Below are 19,758 nucleotides of genomic sequence, written 5' to 3' on the forward strand. Positions count from 1 at the left end.
GTGGCCCTATGTGGCAATGAATACAACTTAACAAAAAATGAATTCATCAAAACTGCTTTAATTCTCGGTTTTTTACTACCATTTCACTGCTAGTTCCAAACCAAAAAAATGTATTCCAAAACTAAATTTTAAATGAAGTAAACAAGTTTTTTCCCCATTTGATTCCATCTGCTGTATGTAGTTCTTATACCTTTGATATTTATAGAAAATTAGGAAGGAAATTATTATTTTCATTCCCTCGAGGTTTTAGGAACCTTCAAGACAGTTTCCGGCAGTCATTCCATCTTCATTTTTTTCTATCCGCAGCTTTGAAATTGCCGCTTCGATCATATGATTTTGCAATAAATTTCAAAACTTTTGATTGTGTTTTCGACCAATTTAATTCCAATAAATTCTGCTCCCTGATATTTAAGTTCAACAATTCTATCATTAAATTTCAATTAGAACGTAAAAATTGAACAAGTTGCATTTGGTTTCAACTAGTTGAGAATAACAATATAAGATAACCGAAAAAGATAAATTAACATCAAGGCTTCTACAACCACAGCAAGTGCTCCGACTTTTAACGCCGACTTTTAAGTTTTAGAAACTTACATTTTTAACCTTCATGTTTTCTCACACATCACAAAAAGTTTTATTTAAATTATATTAAAGCGTCAAGCACTGTTTTAAGACGACCCAATTCCTTGATCACTTCAATTTGATTTGGTTTGCCGCTTATGCTTTTTTTTTGCACGAAATACATTGCGCGTTAATTGTCGCAAGTTGGCCCAATAGAAATTTTCATGTCTAAAATTCAACAAGACTGCTCGTATCTGGGCAAAACCCTGAATGTTTCGACTGCCTTTCAAGGTTTATGCAGCAGTAATAACATTGAAAAATTAAATGTAAGAAAAAAAAATGAAATTTTTTTTTTCTAAAATTTGAAATTTTTCATGAAAATCCCCCCACACGCAATACAAAGTACAAAAGGATAAATTTTGCTCCTTGTAACAAGCCAATTATGGGCAATAAGTTTCTTTTAACCAATTTGGAACGATTTCTAAGACGGTTTAACTCTCCGCTTACGCGTTAATAGCGCGAAATACATCGCGCGTTAATTGTCCCAAATTGGCCAAAATGACAATCTTTAAACCCCCATAATTTTACGAAAAATGATCACAGGTAAAATATCTTTTCAAATTTGAGCTCAAGACAACAATACCTTTTGAATGATATAAAGAGATTCCGTCAAAAATGGCTAGTTAAAAAGTCGAAATTTGTCTGAAGAAAAAAAAACCCACCCCGAGCACAAATATTCCGTTACTTTTGTATCGAAAATCGGAACGAAAATCGGCTGTCAAAAAATACTGACCAAAAAAATTTGTCTGAAAACTAACGTCCGCAGCAAAACATTGTGGAACAAAATTCAAGAATTGAAAATTGACAATGAAATAATTTTGATTCTATAATCCAGGCGATTTTTTTTTCAAATGCGTTTGTTGAAACTGGAAACTAAATTAAAATTAAATTAAGATGGGTAGACATTGAAGTTAAAACTCAGAAGTAAAATTTATTAAAATTAACATTCAATTTGAAGCAGATAAGTAGTAGCTGATATTGCATCGAGGCATTTTGTGTAGAGATTAACAACAACCTTTTTTTATTGCGAGCAATTCTGCGACACAAAACAAGATGCTCAGTGTCGAGATGTGAACGAATTTCGAGATGAAATATCAACTGTTGCTTATCCGGATCAGAACATATATGAAAAATGCGAACAAAACACGCAAATTCGAAACAAAGAATGAGCCAATACATAGTTCTCACTTTCTATTTCGTTTCGTTTGATCGTTCAAATGAAGTACCGTGTTTTATTTTTTAAATTAAGTACGGAAACAAATTGGAAACTTGCGTTATATGCTGAAATTTACAATCAGTAACTTTTAAGTTCAAGGCAAAATTGTTTAATCATTAATTTTCTAAATTTTTAATTATGTTAACCTTGTTTCCCTAAGAATCATTTATGCATTTAGCTTCATTAGATAGTTTATTAGACCATAACTTATATCCCGAAGTGTCATTTATGCCTTTTACTTCATAAGATACAATTCTAAACTAGTCGGCCAAATTAAACGCAAACTTTGGGTTTGAAACTGTTAGATGTCTGTTTTCAATGATGATTTTAGACAATCTTTGCTTTGATCTTTGACCAAGAGCAATTAATCACAGCAAGTTTTCATTGAATTTAAAAAATTTTTCAAGGATTTCCCAGTTTATACTGCGTCTGAAAAAGCCAGTTTTCAGTATCTCAACTTTTTTGCATCAGATAATTCTTTCTTGAATGAGCAGAAAAAACTGTTGATGCGATGCGAAAAATTCTCAGCGAAAAATTGGAATTATTGTGTTAGAATTTTGCCAAATTCAGCAATTTATTACAATTTCTCTTAGGTTATTTAACTTGGTGAGGTCTAGCAAGTCCTGAAAAGAGTTTTGTTAATATCATAGAGAATAGCTCTGATTATTTGCTTTTGGTCTATTAAACAATTTTGTTCAGTTCGAAGAACACGATGTCCAAAACCATCCCACAAAACAAGCATGATACTGAGAAATAATTTTAGTTCCTATGACTTGCAGCAGTGTTATCAATAGACCTTAGCAGATTTGTCTACTGAAGGTCCGGTTTTATTATTTATCACATTCCAGACTGAGCCATTTTTTTTTTTAGCGAAATTCGGTTTTCGGCTCTAGGCAGTTTTGCGTGTAAAACTTTTCTCGTGGTACTACTATTGCAGCCAAAACACATCAAACAGCCAAAATCAAACGCGCAATCAAGTTGTTACTCTCAAAAATGCCTAGTGTTAAGGAAAACTTAAGACAACAATTTGCTGGGATTTTACCAAAGTTTTTGATTGACCGAATGCAAATGATCTGAAATACCCTCTCTGAAAGTTTCCATTTTTCATTTGAATCGCTACCCAGTTTTTAAGTCTGAAAATGCGAACCCCTGCCAACCCAAAGGGTCCCCCCTTTAGTACTTTTTAAGAAATCCATTTTTGGCCGACCGACTCTAAAATTTTTCTAAAGGCGCCTTCGGCGCCAATATATACTAATTTTGAGGGGGACCGCGCGCCAAAAAAAAACGCATTTTTTTGTCAAAATTTTCCAAAAAGTGCCCAAAAACGGCTTTTTTGACCTGTCTTTTCAAAAATTGCCTGCGGCGCAGAAAATTTGGCCAAAACAGGGTCTTTTTACTGCTTTGGGAGAGCTCGGAAAATCAATCTGATCGACCTAAAAAAAAAAGTCGTCAAAATTTTCGAAAATTTTTTGAAAATCCGCCTCCCCCCTCGAGAAAATCCTAGATCCGCCCCTGACTCACACTTATCAATAACTCACACTAATCACTCATACTCATCAATAACTTTTTCGTTTATATTTTCTAATATTTCATGATTAATTTTTACTACGTTCATTCAAAAAAGTATTCAATCACATAAAATAACCATCCTAAAGATTATGAAAATTGGCATTCTCACAAATGATTTGAGATTCTTCATGCTTTTTGAAACTGCGACGTTAGAAAAATTAAAATAAAACATTAAAAAGCGAGAATTTTTCTATCCAGAAACAAATCTTAATTTATTGCAAATCGGGCTCGTCAATGTATAAACAACAGAACAATTTTTGTGGAGATACACTATAATATTCTTATATGATTGATCAGGGGCGGATCTAGGATTTTCTCGAGGGGGGGGCGGATTTTCGAAAAATTATCCAAAATTTTGCCGACATTTTTTTTTTCAGTCAAAAAAGCCGTTTTTGGGCACTTTTTGAAAAATTTTGACAAAAAAAATGTGTTTTTTTTTAGGCGCGCGCTCCCCCTCAAAGTTAGTATATATTGGCGCCGAAGGCTCCTTTAGAAAAATGTTAGGGTCGGTCCGCCAAAAATGGATTTCTGAAAAAGTATCAAAGGGGGGACCCTTTGGGTCGGCAGGGGGTCGAATCCCTGAGAGGAGGGCGTCCGCCCCCCCGCCCCCCCCCCCTAAATCCGCCCCTGTGATTGATTATTATTCATGAAAACCCAGACCCAAAACAAACTATAAGTGATTCAAATCACAAATTGAAACTTCCATAGAGTAGCTTAGATCATATGCAGTCGGAGCGATCTAAAATTTTTACTAAATTTCTGAGCAAGTTTGGTTCAAAATGATTCTTGCAATTGGGCTATCAGAGAATAAAAACCTAAATTTGCGTTTGTTTTGTCCACTAGTCGAGTCAGAGCTCGTTGTCACATACTACCAGTACCTTAGTAGGAGTTCTAACTATCGATCTGGCGTTCTGACAGCGGACACCTTACCAAATTCCTCCTAATTTGCGTTTGATTTTATCCACTATTGTAGATCTCAATTTCCAACTAAAGTTGTCTTATACATTTCGAAGAAAAAGTTTACATTACCCAGAAGAATTGGTTTACGATCAAAAAATGAGCTCTGCAGTTTTTTTTGCCGTTTTGTTTGGAGTCACAGCTGCGACTTGTTTAATGCTTGAGATATCAGCGCAGGCGGCATCGGATGATACCTACAGGGGCTCTGATGAGGACTTGCACAAGCGGAGGCAGGGCAAATTCACGCCAAAATTGCAAAACAGAAAAATCTTTAATAGTTTTTGTTGTATGACTCCTTGGTTTTTCTAAAATATTTTTGTTGAATGTGGCTTCTCGTTTTGTTTCCTTTTATTTTTAGTAAGAATTATGGAAATAAAATAAATATATTAGAATTTTAAAATCTTATAGGATAAAAAAAATCAATATAGGCACAGTTTTTGGTGACACTGATTGAAATATTATATAAACGACACTAAAAGGCTCACGAAATTGTTGTAATTTAGTTAAATAAGATATGTGCGCGTGAATTTGACAGAATAATGAGGAATTACGGGGCCATGATGGGCTACAAAAGAGATTCAGAGGAGTACCCAGTGGAAGTTGAAGACAACGAGGCAGGGGAAGACGTGGAAGACGAAGATAAGAAGACAGGAGGGCTGTCTAGTTTGGACGAGTGAATAGTTCAGTGATTTTCTTTCCCTCATTAGCACACACTTTTATTTAACTCCAATAACATTTGGATGGACAAAATGTTTTTATAGCAATCTTTGTTGACTGCAAATTTGAAAATTTAAAACCTTTTTGTTTCAACCGAAAGATTTAAAATGAATCATGGGTCGTTTCATTAAAAAAATTAAAATGAAACCTCCACAAAAAAGTGGACCGAAACAACAATTTTTTAAGCCAAAGACAATTCCTAATTTAAACTTTAGCGCAAATTGCGCTCGTCAAAGTGTAAAAAGTTTTCTTATATATTTAATTTTTTTTTCATGGTACTCCAGTGCGGGATAGCCTGTAAGTGGTTTACGGAAGCAAGAATTGAAAAAAAAACGAAACATAGAATACCCGGGTTGACCAAAATGTGCAACCATACGTCGCACCATGCATGGTTCCATGGAAGCCATGAAAAATTGCCGACGTATTTTTATGTTAAAATAACACATTTTCCATGCATGACGCGACGTATGATTCCACATTTTTTAAAGTATGGGGACTTCAAATTAAACAATATTGATACTTTTACTAGGGATGTTGATAATTTACATGTCACCATGGAAGCTTGCAATGTATGGTTACTATGGTATCATGCATGGCGCGACGTATAGTTACTATGGTACCATGCATGGCGCGACGTATGGATACCATGGAAACATATATGATGGCGCTACATATGATTAACAAAGAACCATATTTGGCGCGACATAGAAACTGAATTATCAAATAAATGCAATATTCTCGTGGGCATCCAAAAAGTGCTCTGAACGGCCTCAAAGACGTTGGTAGTAAAAAATCTTTTTCCGCCGTTCAGAGCAAAATTTTGGTTCCCAAGCAAAGCACATTATTATCCGATGTAGAAAATTTTACCTGATAACGCCGGAAAACATACCTGGTGATGGCTGACTAACTTTCACAAAACTGTCTAAAACAAAACAAGCATTTCAGAAAACTGAAAGATTATCAACACATAAAATAAAATAATTATATGTACATTATTGAAGAAATAAAATGTACCTGTATGGTCGAGCTCTTTTCGAATAAAAGAAATCAATTTAATTCATTATAATAGATTCTAATGGATTATGCATCATAATGGATTATAATGGATCATATTTGCTTATAATGAACGTATGTCGTATGTTAGTATAATGGACGTATGTCGTATAATGGCGTATGTTAGATTTTTTATGATAAAGAGCCTTGAAAGTAAATATTCAGAACTTGAACCTTGTAATTGCTAAACTGTGTTTTACACTTAGCTTCAGCAAAAAAGTTGTATCGTTTTCTACTTGTTTTTTTTGTTTTTTTTTACTTGTCTCCCCTTCCCCCTCAATAATAAATTTAATTAAATTTATTAATACTACACCTACTCCCCCCACTCACACACAACTTCATCCCCCTACAGAACTTTACGCCCCCAAGAATTACGGAGGTTGTCAAGTGGTTGTGGGAGGGGAGAGGGTAGGTGTGTGTGTGTGTGTGTGTGTGTGTGTGTGGTAGGTATGGAGGCAGGGTAGGTGAGAGTAAGTCGGGGATGGCGTAGGCGGACGTGGGATAGGTGGGGGTTGGTAAGGTGGGGGTGGGCAAAAGGAGGAGGTGGGGGATAGGTGGAGGTACCCGCAATGAAGTTCTATGGTTCAAAATTGATTATGGGTTTTCATGGTCTGTCTCCACAAAACTCTAAACTAATCGATTATAAGGGATTAATAATTGCTTATAAACCTAAACATATGCAGTATAATTTCAAAACTTGAACGCAGCAATCGTTAAAAAGAGACTCACATTTGGCTCGTAAATTTTGTTTTCCTTTTTTTGTTTTTTTAACAATTTTTTGCTCAATATTTTCTTTTTGGGTTATTGCCGCCCCTCGCTCATTTTCCCCCCACAAACGCCTACCAATCTTACTTCCTACTCTTGCCACGCATATTGCTCCCTTTTTACACGTTTAACTCAACCCCTATCTCGCCACCTATTCCATATACCCAAACGTCCAACCCTCAAGCCCCCCACTCCAAACCACCAACCCTGGTTGGGGGAGCTTGATTAGAGTTCCGGATGGCAGGGGGTAAGCTGGGGGAGGGAGGTTAACTGGTGGGGTGTTTTGAAGGGGTAAACATGAAAAAAGAAAAAGAATGGTGAGGTGATTAAGCAAGCGTTATAATGATGAGTAGTTTTAGAACTCGAAAATGCCGTAATTACGGTAGAAAATGTTGCCAATTTTATAAATAATTTGAAAAAGTAAAAATTTTGTACAGATTATAATCTATTATAACTCATAATAATGGATTTAATAGATTAATTTTTGAAAAAAATGGATTATAATCGACTGCGTGTTCAAAAAGTGTAAATATAATAGATTATAATGGCAACATTTTTACCACGAAATTAAATCGATTTTAATCGAATTTTATCTTTGGAACTTCACTGCGGGAAAGTTGATGGGAAAGGGAACAATAATTCGATTTTTGCAAACGCTTTCATCTTTGTATTGGAAGAAGCAAAATCGAACCCTAAAGACCACAACCGGAATGAGCACATTGGCTGATGGGACATTCTGAAACCATAAAATAACTAGGAGCTTGTAGTCGTTCGGTTCGCTGGAATGGAAAAAATCGATTTTCGGAACTATTCGAATTCCGTGAGCACTGGTAGAAACAAATTTGATGCTTATGGACCTCTTGTCGCTAAAACAATCTCATAAAGACAATGAATTCAACATTTTATATGATATAATTGGGGCTACTTATTACAAAAACATATGAACAGAAGTTCTAAGAAAATGGATTGGGTTGTTTCAGCAAAATCCTACCCTTCCCTAAAAAAAATTATCAGCTTGTAATTTAATTTTAAAAAATATACTAATTACCTTTCCTGAAAATGTTCTAGGAAAACTTGTATGCCAGAGTTATTTGTAAGAATGCTTTGCACAACGCATTCTTAGGCGCTTTAATAAAACGCGCGCATTTATTATCGCGATTTGACCAAATTGACATTTTTCGAAACTTAATATTTGAAAAAAAAAGGATCGCATGCATACCATCCCTTCATGTTTAATACTCAATTTTTCAATATTTTAAGCTGATTCTTAAAATTGGTCATATATTGAAATTTTAAACAATCAATCCGATCACAATACTATTTGGAATAGTAACTGTTTTATATGATTCTAACAAATCATCTAAATAGCTTACATGAGTATCAATCAGTTATATAAATCTGATGAAGCGGTGCAGCTTTTCATCTGCTTCAGCTTCACATCAAATTTATTGAATGTTCAACTTATTTTACTTGATTGAAAAACTAGCCCTATGATCAATAACGGCTCTGTAAAAAGTCTGGCTTGGGCATGCAGCAAAATTTGAAGCTACCCGGGCTGAGGTGTTAGGTTAGATTTTCGTCGCAAATTAAGACGGTCGAACGAACACATAGTCAAACGAAGTCGAATCATGAGTCGAACAGGGTCGATAGAGTGGAACACCGTCGAATCATGAGTCGAACAGGGTCGAATCATGAGTCGAACAGGATCGAATCATGGGTCGAACAGGGTCAAACGACCCATGAGTCGAACAGGGTTGAATCATGAATCGAACAGGGTCAAATCATGAGTCGAATACGGTTGAATCATGGGTCGAGCAGGGTCGAATTAAGAGTCAAACACGGTCGAGTCATGGGTCGAACAAGGTCGAATTATGAGTCGAACAGGGTCATCTGCTTCAGCTTCACATCAAATTTATTAAATGTTCAACATATTTTACTTGATTGAAAAACTAACCATAAGATCAATATCGGCTCTGTGAAAAAACTGGCTTGGGCGTGCAGCTAAATTCGAAGCTACCCAGGCTGAGGTGTTAGGTCCGATTTTCGTCGCAAGTTAAGACGGTCAAACGAACACTATAGTCGAACAAAGTCGAATCATGGGTCAAACAGGGTCGAATCATGAGTCGAACAGGGTCGATAGAGTCGAACAGGGTCGAATTATGAGTCAAACAGGGTAGAATCATGAGTCGAACAGGGTCAAATCATGAGTCTAACAGGGTCGAATTAAGAGTCGAACAGGGTGGAATCATGGGTCGAACAGGGTCGAATCATGAGTCGAACAGGGTCGAATCATGAAACGAGCACGGTCGAATCATGGGTCGAACAGGGACGAGTGAACCATGAGTCGAACAGGGTCGAATCAGGAATCGAACAGGGTCAAATCATGAGTCGAACACGGTCGAATCATAGTTCGAGCAGGGTCGAATTAGGAGTCAAACACAGTCGAATCATGGGTCGAACAAGGTCGAATTATGAGTCGAACAGGGTCATCTGCTTCAGCTTCACATCAAATTTTTTAAATGTTCAACATAATTTACTTGATTGAAAAACTAACCCTAAGATCAATATTGGCTCTGTGAAAAGTTTGGCTTGGGTGTGCAGCAAAAGTCGGAGCTACCCAGGCTGAGCTGTTAGGTCCGATTTTCGTCGCAAATTAAGACGGTCGAACGAACACTATAGTGGAACAAAGTCGAATCATGGGTCGAACAGGGTCGAATCGTGAGTCGAACAGGGTCGATAGAGTCGAACAGGGTCAAATTTTTAGTCGAACATGGTCGAATCAAGCTTCGAACAGGGTCGGATCATGAGTCCAACAGGGTCGAATCATGAGTCGAAAAGGATCGAATCATGGGTCGAACAGGGTCGAATCAGGAGTCGAACAGGGTCGAACCATAAGTCAAACAGGGTCGAATCATGAAACGAACACGGTCGAACCATGGGTCGAACAAATTCGAACGAACCTTGAGTTGAAAAGAATCGAATCATGAATCGAACAGGGTCGAATCATGAGTCGAACACGGTCGAATCATGGGTCGAGCAGGGTCGAATTAAGTGTCAAAAACGGTCGAATCATGGGTCGAACAGGGTCGAATCATGAGTCGAACAGGGTCGATAGAGTCGAACACCGTCGAATCATGAGTCGGACAGGGTCAAATCATGAGTCGAAAAGGATCGAATCATGGGTCGAACAGGGTCGAATATAAGTCAAACAGGGTTGAATCATGAAACTAACACGGTCGAATCATGGAACGAACAGGGTCAAACGACCCATGAGTCGAACAGGGTCGAATCATGAATCGAACAGGGTCGAATCATGAGTCGAAAAGGATCGAATCATGGGTCGAACAGGGTCGAATCAGGAGTCGAACAGGGTCGAACCATAAGTCAAACAGGGTCGAATCATGAAACGAACACGGTCGAACCATGGGTCGAACAAATTCGAATGAACCTTGAGTTGAAAAGAATCGAATCATGAATCGAACAGGGTCGAATCATGAGTCGAACACGGTCGAATCATGGCTCGAGCAGGGTCGAATTAAGTGTCAAATACGGTCGAATCATGGGTCGAACAGGGTCGAATCATGAGTCGAACAGGGTCGATAGAGTCGAACACCGTCGAATCATGAGTCGGACAGGGTCAAATCATGAGTCGAACAGGATCGAATCATGGGTCGAACAGGGTCGAATATAAGTCAAACAGGGTTGAATCATGAAACTAACACGGTCGAATCATGGAACGAACAGGGTCAAACGACCCATGAGTCGAACAGGGTCGAATCATGAATCGAACAGGGTCAAATCATGAGTCGAATACGGTTGAATCATGGGTCGAGCAGGGTCGAATTAAGAGTCAAACACGGTCGAGTCATGGGTCGAACAAGGTCGAATTATGAGTCGAACAGGGTCATCCGCTTCAGCTTCACATCAAATTTATTAAATATTCAACATATTTTACTTGATTGAAAAACTAACCCTAAGATCAATATCGGCTCTGTGAAAAAACTGGTTTGGGCGTGCAGCTAAATTCGAAGCTACCCAGGCTGAGGTGTTAGGTCCAATTTTCGTCGCAAGTTAAGACGGTCAAACGAACACTATAGTCGAACAAAGTCAAACATGGGTCAAACAGGGTCAAATCATGAGTCGAACAGGGTCGATAGAGTCGAACAGGGTCGAATTATGAGTCGAACAGGGTAGAATCATGAGTCGAACAGGTTCAAATTTTTTGTCGAATACGGTCGAATCAAGTTTCGAACAGGGTCGGATCATGAGTCGAAGAGGATCGAATCATGGGTCGAACAGGGTCGAATCAAAAGTCGAACAGGGTCAAACCATAAGTCAAACAGGGTCGAATCATGAAACGAACACGGTCGAACCACGGGTCGAACAAATTCGAACGAACCTTGAGTTGGACAGAATCGAATCATGAATCGAACAGGGTCGAATCATGAGTCGAACACGGTCGAATCATGGGTCGAGCAGGGTCGAATTAAGAGTCAAATACGGTCGAATAATGGGTCGAACAAGGTCGAATAACGAATCGGACAGGGTCATCTGCTTCAGCTTCAAATCAAATTTATTAAAAAATCAACATATTTCACTTGATTGAAAAACTAACCCTAAGATCAATATCGGCTCTGTGAAAAGTCTAGTATGAGCGTGCATCAAAATATGAAGCTACCCGGGCTGAGGTGTTAGGTTAGATTTTCGTCGCAAATTAAGACGGTCGAACGAACTTTAAAGTCAAACAAAGTCGAATCATGGGTCGAAGAGGATCGAATCATGAGTCGAACAGGGTCGATAAAGTCGAACATGGTCGAATTATGAGTCGAACACAGTCGAATCATGAGTCGAACAGGGTCGAGTCATGAGTCGAACAGGGTCGAATCATGAGTCGAACAGGGTCTAATCATGAGTCGAACACGATCGAATCATGGGTCGAACAGGGTCGAATCATGAGTCGAACAGGGTCGAATCATGAAACGAACACGGTCGAATCATGGTTCGAACAGGGTCGAACGAACCATGAGTCGAACAGGGTCGAATCATTAATCGAACAGGGTCGAATCATGAATCGAACACGGTCGAATCATTGGTCGAGCAGGGTCGAATTAAGAGTCAAACACGGTCGAATCATGGGTCGAACAAGGTCGAATTATGAGTCGAACAGGGTCATCTGCTTCAGCTTCACATCAAATTTATTAAACGTTCAACTTATTTTGTTTGATTGAAAATCTAATCCTAAGATCAATATCGCCTCTGTGAAAAGTCTGATCTGTGCGTGCAGCAAAGTTCGTAGCTACCCAGGCTAAGGTGTTAGTTGCAATTTTCATTAGGTGCGATTTTCACAAAGTCGAATCATGGGTCAAGGTCAAACAGGGTCGAATCATGAGTCGAACAGGGTCGATAGAGTAAAACAGGGTCAAATTATTAGTCGAACACGGTCGAATCATGAGTCGAACAGGGTCGAATCATGAGTCGAACAGGGTCGAATCATGAGTCGAACAGGGTCGAATCATGAGTCGAACAGGATCGAATCATGGGTCGAACAGGGTCAAAGTATGAGTCGAACAGGGTCGAATCATGAGTCGAAGAGGGTCGAATCATGAGTCATACAGGGTCGAATCATGGGTCGAACAGGGTCGAATCATGGGTCGAGCACGGTCGAACCATGAGTCGAACAGGATCGATAGAGTCGAAGAGGGTCGAGTCATGAGTCCTACCTTGTCGCAAAATGGGTCGCACAGAGTCGTAACGTCGCTATTTTGGGTCGCGCAAAGTCGCAAAATGGGTCGCGCAACATCGCAACATGGGTCGCACAAAGTCGCAACAAGGATCGCGCAAAGTCGCAACATGAGTCGCGCAAAGCTTAAGTAATAGAACTGTTGTCGGATTTTTTTTGTTTGCATAAGCGTTATAAAGATGCAGAGTGCAAAATCATCCAGTATATTTATATATCTTTAATGTGCCGAAATATATATTTAATGAGCAGTTAGCTTGATCATTATATTTGCTGATCAAATACAGGACCGCCACGAGAGGGCCTACTTATGGACTCAACTTAAGATATATGCAATCTTTCTAGGGAAACAACAGGTTTGTTACCACAAAAACTGAAAGCTAGAAACCGATCAAATCAAACAGAAATTGAAAAGTAAAATGAATATTAACAAAAAAAGACAACAACTAAATAAAACACTCTTACCACGAAACTAAAAGTAGAAATAAATTTTGGTACCATATGCATGAATCGGCTGTTTCAAAAAAAATTAAAATTATTGTTAAAAAACATTTACACATGCCCTGCACACTCTCCACATGTGAAATATAATATAATTGATTGAGATTGAAGATTAGTATAAACCCAAAACTCGAAAAAAAAAGCAAAACACCGACAAAATTCAAAAAACCGACAAAATTCAAAACAAGATGCTTTATCACTGAGAAGTCGGAAAAGGTTTTTGTTCATTTTCGAGCAATCGAAAGGAACACTCAGACTTTGAATCAGCTTGCCTTGGGAGAACTTTGGCGGAAAAACTTTTTTTGCAATGATAAGACCAAAAACAAAAACGGTAATTATGACGCTCTCCAGTTTTTATTTGGTACTATATGCACGAATCGACTGTTTTCGAAAATTATTAAAAATTATTGTTAAAAAAAATTTAAACAGGCGCAGCCGACTCTTCGCCTGTGAAATACAAAATAATCAATCGAGATTGAAGATTAATAAACCCAAAATTTGAGAAGTAGGAAAAGTTTTACCTGCAAAAAACCGACAAAAACCCAAAATTAAAAACGGTAAATATGGCGTTCTCCAGTTTTTTTTTTAAACAAAAAGTGAAGCCAATCTTTGGAGCAAGCCAGAAGCGAGAAAAATTTTTCTTATAATTAATTTTTTATATCTGAATATGTGCGCAGGAATAAGGAGCATACTATTTATCACAACTAAGCTATGTTTTTGTTCTGTTGATGAAAGCAACTTGATTTGATTTTCATAACGATAAGTTTTTGAAGTTTCTATAACACAAAAACTTGCAACAACCAATTTTTTTGAAAAATTTAGATCTTTTTTATTAAAATGGGTTATTTTTAAAATCTTGTTGTATTTTGGAACATAATATACTTCACAGTTATCTTTTTTCATTTTTCGTTGCTTGCAATAAGTTGCAGTTCAAAATATGGATTTTTAAAATAATTATAGGAAAGTACAATTTCAATTCGACCTTACAAGCCAAACCAAAATGTCACGCAATTATTTCGGTCGCAAAAAATCGTAACATGTCCATTTTGAGTCACAAAGGCTACAACATAAGTTATTTGAGTCGCGCGAAATCGCAACATGTTTTTTGGGTCGCCAAAGTTGCATAAATTTTCTTCGATCGTGTAACGCCTCAACAAACCCATTTTGAGTCGCAATGTTCGCAACATACCCGATTTGAGTCGCAATGGTCGCAACATAAGTCCCCGACCTCAACCCGGGAATCAAACATTTTTTTTGATCAAGTCGGTCAAAATCTAGCCAAATTGGGTGGAGTTGGTCAAAACATAGCCATGTTTAAACAAGCCGGTCGAAACATTGTCAGTTTTGGTCTGGTTGTTTGAAATGTAAGTCCAACAACTCAACCCGGGCTATAAAAGTCCACGATGCTCAAGTTTGTGGCAATTTCTATTTTTTTTGCGGCTGCCCAGGCTGAGGTTTTTGACACATGATTTGACAGAAACGGTCAAATAATATCCGAGTTTCGTTGCAGTTCAAGACGCTTTGGCTAATTCCAACTAAAAGTGAAAAGTTTCCGACAAAGTCTAACAAAGTCGAACAATGTCCGGTATAGTCGAACAATGTCTAGCAAAGTCGAACAAAGTCGAACAATAATCGGTAAAGTCGAACAGAGTCGAAAATGGACATGGTTCGACTCAAAAATTTGAAATCGGACATCCTTCGACTGAAAAAGTCGAAAAAGGACATCGTTCAACCGTTTCCGTCGGATTTTCGGTCAAACTTTTTCCAAAAACTGCATAAAAACGCCAATTTTTTTCCAACAACTGCATAAAAACGCAAAAACTGCATAAAAACGCCTTGAATAAAAAGTCGACAAAATTTTCGAAATTTTTCAAAAATCCGCCCCCCTCCTCAACAAAATCCTAGATCTGCTTCTGAAAGTGTCAACTCTCTTTTTATACTTTTTATAACTCTCAAAGGTTCAACTCTCTTGTTACACTTTTGTATACTACAGTGCTGATTTAAACTAACCGGACAAAACGAGCTAAGCTTGAAAATTAAAACTCGTTTTTCTCAAATTGGGTTAAGTTTAGGTGAGAGCTTATGAAAACAAAACTTGCTTAAAATTGTAGCAAAATTAACATGGTGTAATTTGTTTAATAAAAAATTCGGGCCCAAAATTTTACCCCAAAAATTGGTCATTTTGGTTTTTTTTTAGTTATTAGAAAATTGCGCCGAACATACCCGGTCAATCACAGACATAATTATATCAAAGTGAGCCCCTTACGTAGCCCAACAAACTTTAAAAAGGGTATATTCTCCAAAAAAATTGCAAATCGTTTAAAAATTGTTTTTAAATAAAAAGTTGCTGTTTTATTTAGTAAAAACGACCTTTTTTGTCTATCAAGCAAAAATAAATTAATTTATACAATGTTTTGGAGAATATACTCTCCTTAAGGTTTGTTGGGCTACGTAAGGGGCTCACTTTGATATAATTATGTCTGTGATCGACTGGGTATTTTTGGCGTAGTTTTTTATTAACTAAGAAAAACCAAAATGACCCATTTTTGGGGTAAAATTTTAGGCCCGAATTTCGCAAAACAAATTACACTTACTTTTGCTAAAATTTTAAACCAGTTTTGTCTTCATAAGCTTTCACCTATACTTAACCCCATTTGAGAAAACGCGTTTTAAATTTCAAGTTTAACGCTTTCGTCCGTTATTTTATATCAGCACTGTATTTTGTTGAATAATAACTCCAATTGTTGTTAAGTATTAACTCTCTTTTTATACGTTTTTTTAACCAAAACGGTTTTCTTGCAGGTTTTCAAGTGTTTTAAACTGGTAAAAAGGTTTATGAACTCATTTACAAATACAAATGTGATCATTGTTTTTGCCTCCGATTTATCAAAGATTTCCAATTCAATTTTTTTCTCGAATATTGTGCTTGAGACGTTCTAGTGGGTTTAAAAAAGTCCAGGGTTAAAATATTTGGATTAAAATTTTTTATTTGAGAAGTTTTTGAGTATTCCAAAATGAGATATTGAAATCAGTTTTTTTAATTGTTTAGTGAGAAATGATACGTATACAGTATTTAATTCACAAGGCTCGCGCACGAGCCCTGAGGCTCATCGAAGCGAAACCCTGGAAAACCAAAAAACATCAGGATCAAGATATTAACCTTTTTGCAAAAATGATTTCATGTAAATCGAAAATGTTTATCAGACAACAGTTCTTAATTATATAACTGTATTTATTAATTTGGTTTATCTTTATTTGTTTTAAATTGTCAGCTAGCAGTTTGATAGTGGATAAAAAAACTTGAAAAACTGGAACAAAAAACTATTGAAGAAAATTGAGATAAAAAATCTCAGAATCAACCGTACAATTTTTATGTGGAATTGCATTTGAATGCTGTTAATAACCTCAACTAACGTACTTTTAATCACTTTTCTCTACATAAATTGTTATTTTCTATTAATCTAAAGTATACTCAAAATACTATCACTATTTTCCTCCTCCCCCCCCCCCCTCCCTACAAACAGTTTGGGGGGAAAATGTACGGTTGATTCAAATCTCCATATTTTGCAAAAAAATTTTTAATGAGAATTGAGATTTGAGAAACATCTTTCTTTACATTAAAATCTGTCGGCTTTGTAAGTTTGCTGAGAGAAAACTGACTTTTTTATGAACTTCGGAGAAACTGGGTCTCGTTATTGAGGAGTGCAGCCTGACTTTAGACAACCGCGTATTCATACTCGTCAGTATTTAGACAAATACTGTATGAACCAATCAGAATCGAGAAAAGACATAAGTAGTCCAAAATAAATCACAACAAGACTGCTCGTATCAGGGCAAAGCCCTGAATGTTCCGACTGCCTTTTCAGGTTTATCGAGCAGTAGTAACAAAAAAAATGAAAAAAAAATGTTTTCTAAAATTTGAGTTTTTTTATGAAGTCATCCCCCCCACGCCATATAAAGTTTAAAAGAATAGATTTTGCTCATTGTAACAAAACAATTATGGCAAATAAGCTTCATTCAACCAATTTGGAGCGATTTAAAAGACGGATTAAATCTCTGCTTACGCGTTAATAGCGCGAAATATATCGCGCGTTAATTGTCCCAAATTGACCAAAATGGCAATATTTAAACCCTCATAACTTTACGAAAAAGGATCACAGGTGAAATATCTTTTCAAATTTAAGCTCAGGACAGCAATACCTTTTGAATGATATAAAAACAATTCTGTCAAAAATGGCTAGTTGAAAAGTCGAAATTTGTCTGAAGAAAAAAAACCCACCCCGAGCACAAATATTCCGTCACTTTCTTATCGAAAGTCGGAAGAATTATTTAATAATTTCTTCTTTGTCTCGATTCTGATTGGTTGAAACAGTATTTGTCTAAATACTGACGAGACTGAATACGCGGTTGTCTAAATACTGCTATGTAACCCGTTATTGATTATAGCGAGTTATTGTATGAGACAAATCTGGAAAACCTGCTTTACAAACTTGAGGTTGAGTGTTTTGATATTTAGTTATTAAGTTAATGTTCAATGATGTTTTTAGATGTAATCTGCTCAAATTATCCATCCTAAATAAGTTTTTAGGTGTCACGAGTTGTCCAAAGAAGATCAATAATTGTGCCGATATTATACGATACTGATTCGTTTACAGAGGTCTTTGTCAAAGAGTTAAACATGGTGGGGAAAATGTAGAATGCTTGCCCTAGATAACTCGCAAGAGTCATTAAACAAATTAACTTTACTGCAAAACTGACTACAAAAAATTTGTAACTGTCGGAAAACAGAGTGGAATTGTCCAGAAATGAAACGATGGCCAGTAAATACACCATTCAAAAACACGAAAAAGTAGACTTTTACCATCACTTTACTCAAATCATTTTCCCAGAAAAATTTGGCAAAGTAACAATTAAGTCGTTCGCTTCCAACACCCCTAAATCAGCACATTTCAAAAACAAAATAAGAAACAAGCAAAGCACATTTCATGGAAAAGTCCGTTTATATGATTTTTCTATGAACAAAAATCACACGAATCTTAACCTGTTAATTTGAGCTTCATAATTTTTTGATGATTCAAATGATGTTTTAAATTTAGTGCAATTCTTTCCTTAAAGCTAGTCATTAAAAATTCAAAACTTTATGCAAAAATTCCTCTTTGTAATTTTCTAAAAACAAAAACAAATTCTTCATGCAAAAGTTATGCAAAATTTCGCTATGAAAAATATCCAACCTATGAAAACAAGCTTGTTGAAAAATTAAAACTTCTGTTTCGGTATGTTTGCAATTTAATGAATATTAAAAACATGAACGTTTTCAGATCTGTCGAGCCGAAAATGATTGCAATACGAAAAGAATTTATTGTTGTTTTCTGGTACCTAACACTGGCCTTTCAACCAACAATCTATTTCAGATGATATATGTTAACCCAGCCGTTCAAAAATGGCTTGTTAAAGAATGAAGATTGTTTAATAAAAAGCGAACAAAGCATAAAAAGTCCGTCAGTTTCTCTGAAAGTCTGAACAAAGTTAAGGCATGTAGAGGCTAGTTATTAATAGGGCAACCATAACTGCTATTACTGCTTTTCGGTCAATTTTGTCAATTTCACTCATTAACTGCTATAAAGGCTATTTCTGCTATTTATAAGGTCAATTTTTGGTCTTTCTCAGATATTGTCTACCTTATTGAGTTATGACCGATGTGGTTAACTCATAGAGCAATTTCGGATAGGGTACACCGTCTGCTCGTCACGCTATCTTATTTTCGGCCGGATAGATTCGTGCAACTTCTTAGTCTAATACCGATCCTAATCTTACTCTTATACTTTCTAGTCTCAGGGTGTTTAACTAGTCTCTGCTAGGCTCAATAGATCTAGGGTATACTGGTTTGTTGCGGCTGCTGAAGTTCTCTTGGAGAGACAACTAATTTCTAAGTTAAATTCAAATCTCTCTGGTGCTGAAATTACAAGTAATTTCAGCACTAACAAATAAGTGGGTTGTTAGTTAGATGGATCATGATTGGTTAATATTAAATACTCTACAGTGGTAAAATATCTAATTTATCCAATGATAAAATATAGTTTAGATCAGGTTCCACCCATCCGGGTTTTACAGAGTTTTTTAGAATTATCTTTCTGCAATTCAAAGGATGGATGATGAATGTTGGTATTCGGCGAACATCGTATTCTTGTCCGGTTCCTCTTGTTAGAGAAGTTCCAGGACGCTGGAGTTAGGGACATCAATCGTTGTGTCGTTTTGTGACAACGACTGTGTTTCCCAATGAAATCAATCTGATTTCAAAATGTTTTGCTGACGGGTTTTTCTGTATTATGTAGAGAACTTGTTTTGTGTTCAACCTCGTCTGGGAATGGCGTGGAGATTGTTTGTGGAAGGGATGCCTTGTAACTCGGATCTGTACGTATACTTGAGCATCGAGGTGGTCATTGGTCTAGTTCAATGAAGTCCTTTTCTGCGAAGTCAAGTCGTACTCTAAATCCTTGTGGTTGTGATTGTGGACGGCATATCGGTTGTGGTTAGCCATTCTTGTTCGAGTGTAATGGGATCATTTTGTTTTTGGATGTTCGTCTTTGTTGTTGTGTGTTGATCTATATACTGCAAGGTATGA

The 19,758-nt window shown here is 36.8% G+C and overlaps 2 protein-coding genes and 1 long non-coding RNA gene across 4 annotated transcripts in view; 2 read left to right on the forward strand and 1 right to left on the reverse strand.

The window, feature by feature from the left end:
• The window catches only part of LOC134840258 (TLC domain-containing protein 4-B-like), a 520,491-nt gene that overhangs the window by 250,158 nt on the left and 250,575 nt on the right, over positions 1-19,758 (forward strand). The gene's annotated exons all lie outside the window — the stretch shown is intronic.
• The window catches only part of LOC134840573 (exosome complex component RRP40-like), a 51,657-nt gene that overhangs the window by 24,997 nt on the left and 6,902 nt on the right, over positions 1-19,758 (reverse strand). The window lies entirely within an intron of this gene.
• Positions 1,990-5,163, forward strand: LOC134840612 (uncharacterized). The gene is made up of 3 exons (XR_010162430.1): positions 1,990-2,100; positions 4,250-4,593; positions 4,899-5,163. It is a non-coding gene; the product is annotated as an uncharacterized LOC134840612 (long non-coding RNA).

The sequence above is a fragment of the Symsagittifera roscoffensis genome, chromosome 2, assembly GCF_963678635.1.
Source record: "Symsagittifera roscoffensis chromosome 2, txSymRosc1.1, whole genome shotgun sequence".
Classification (NCBI taxonomy): domain Eukaryota; kingdom Metazoa; phylum Xenacoelomorpha; order Acoela; family Convolutidae; genus Symsagittifera; species Symsagittifera roscoffensis.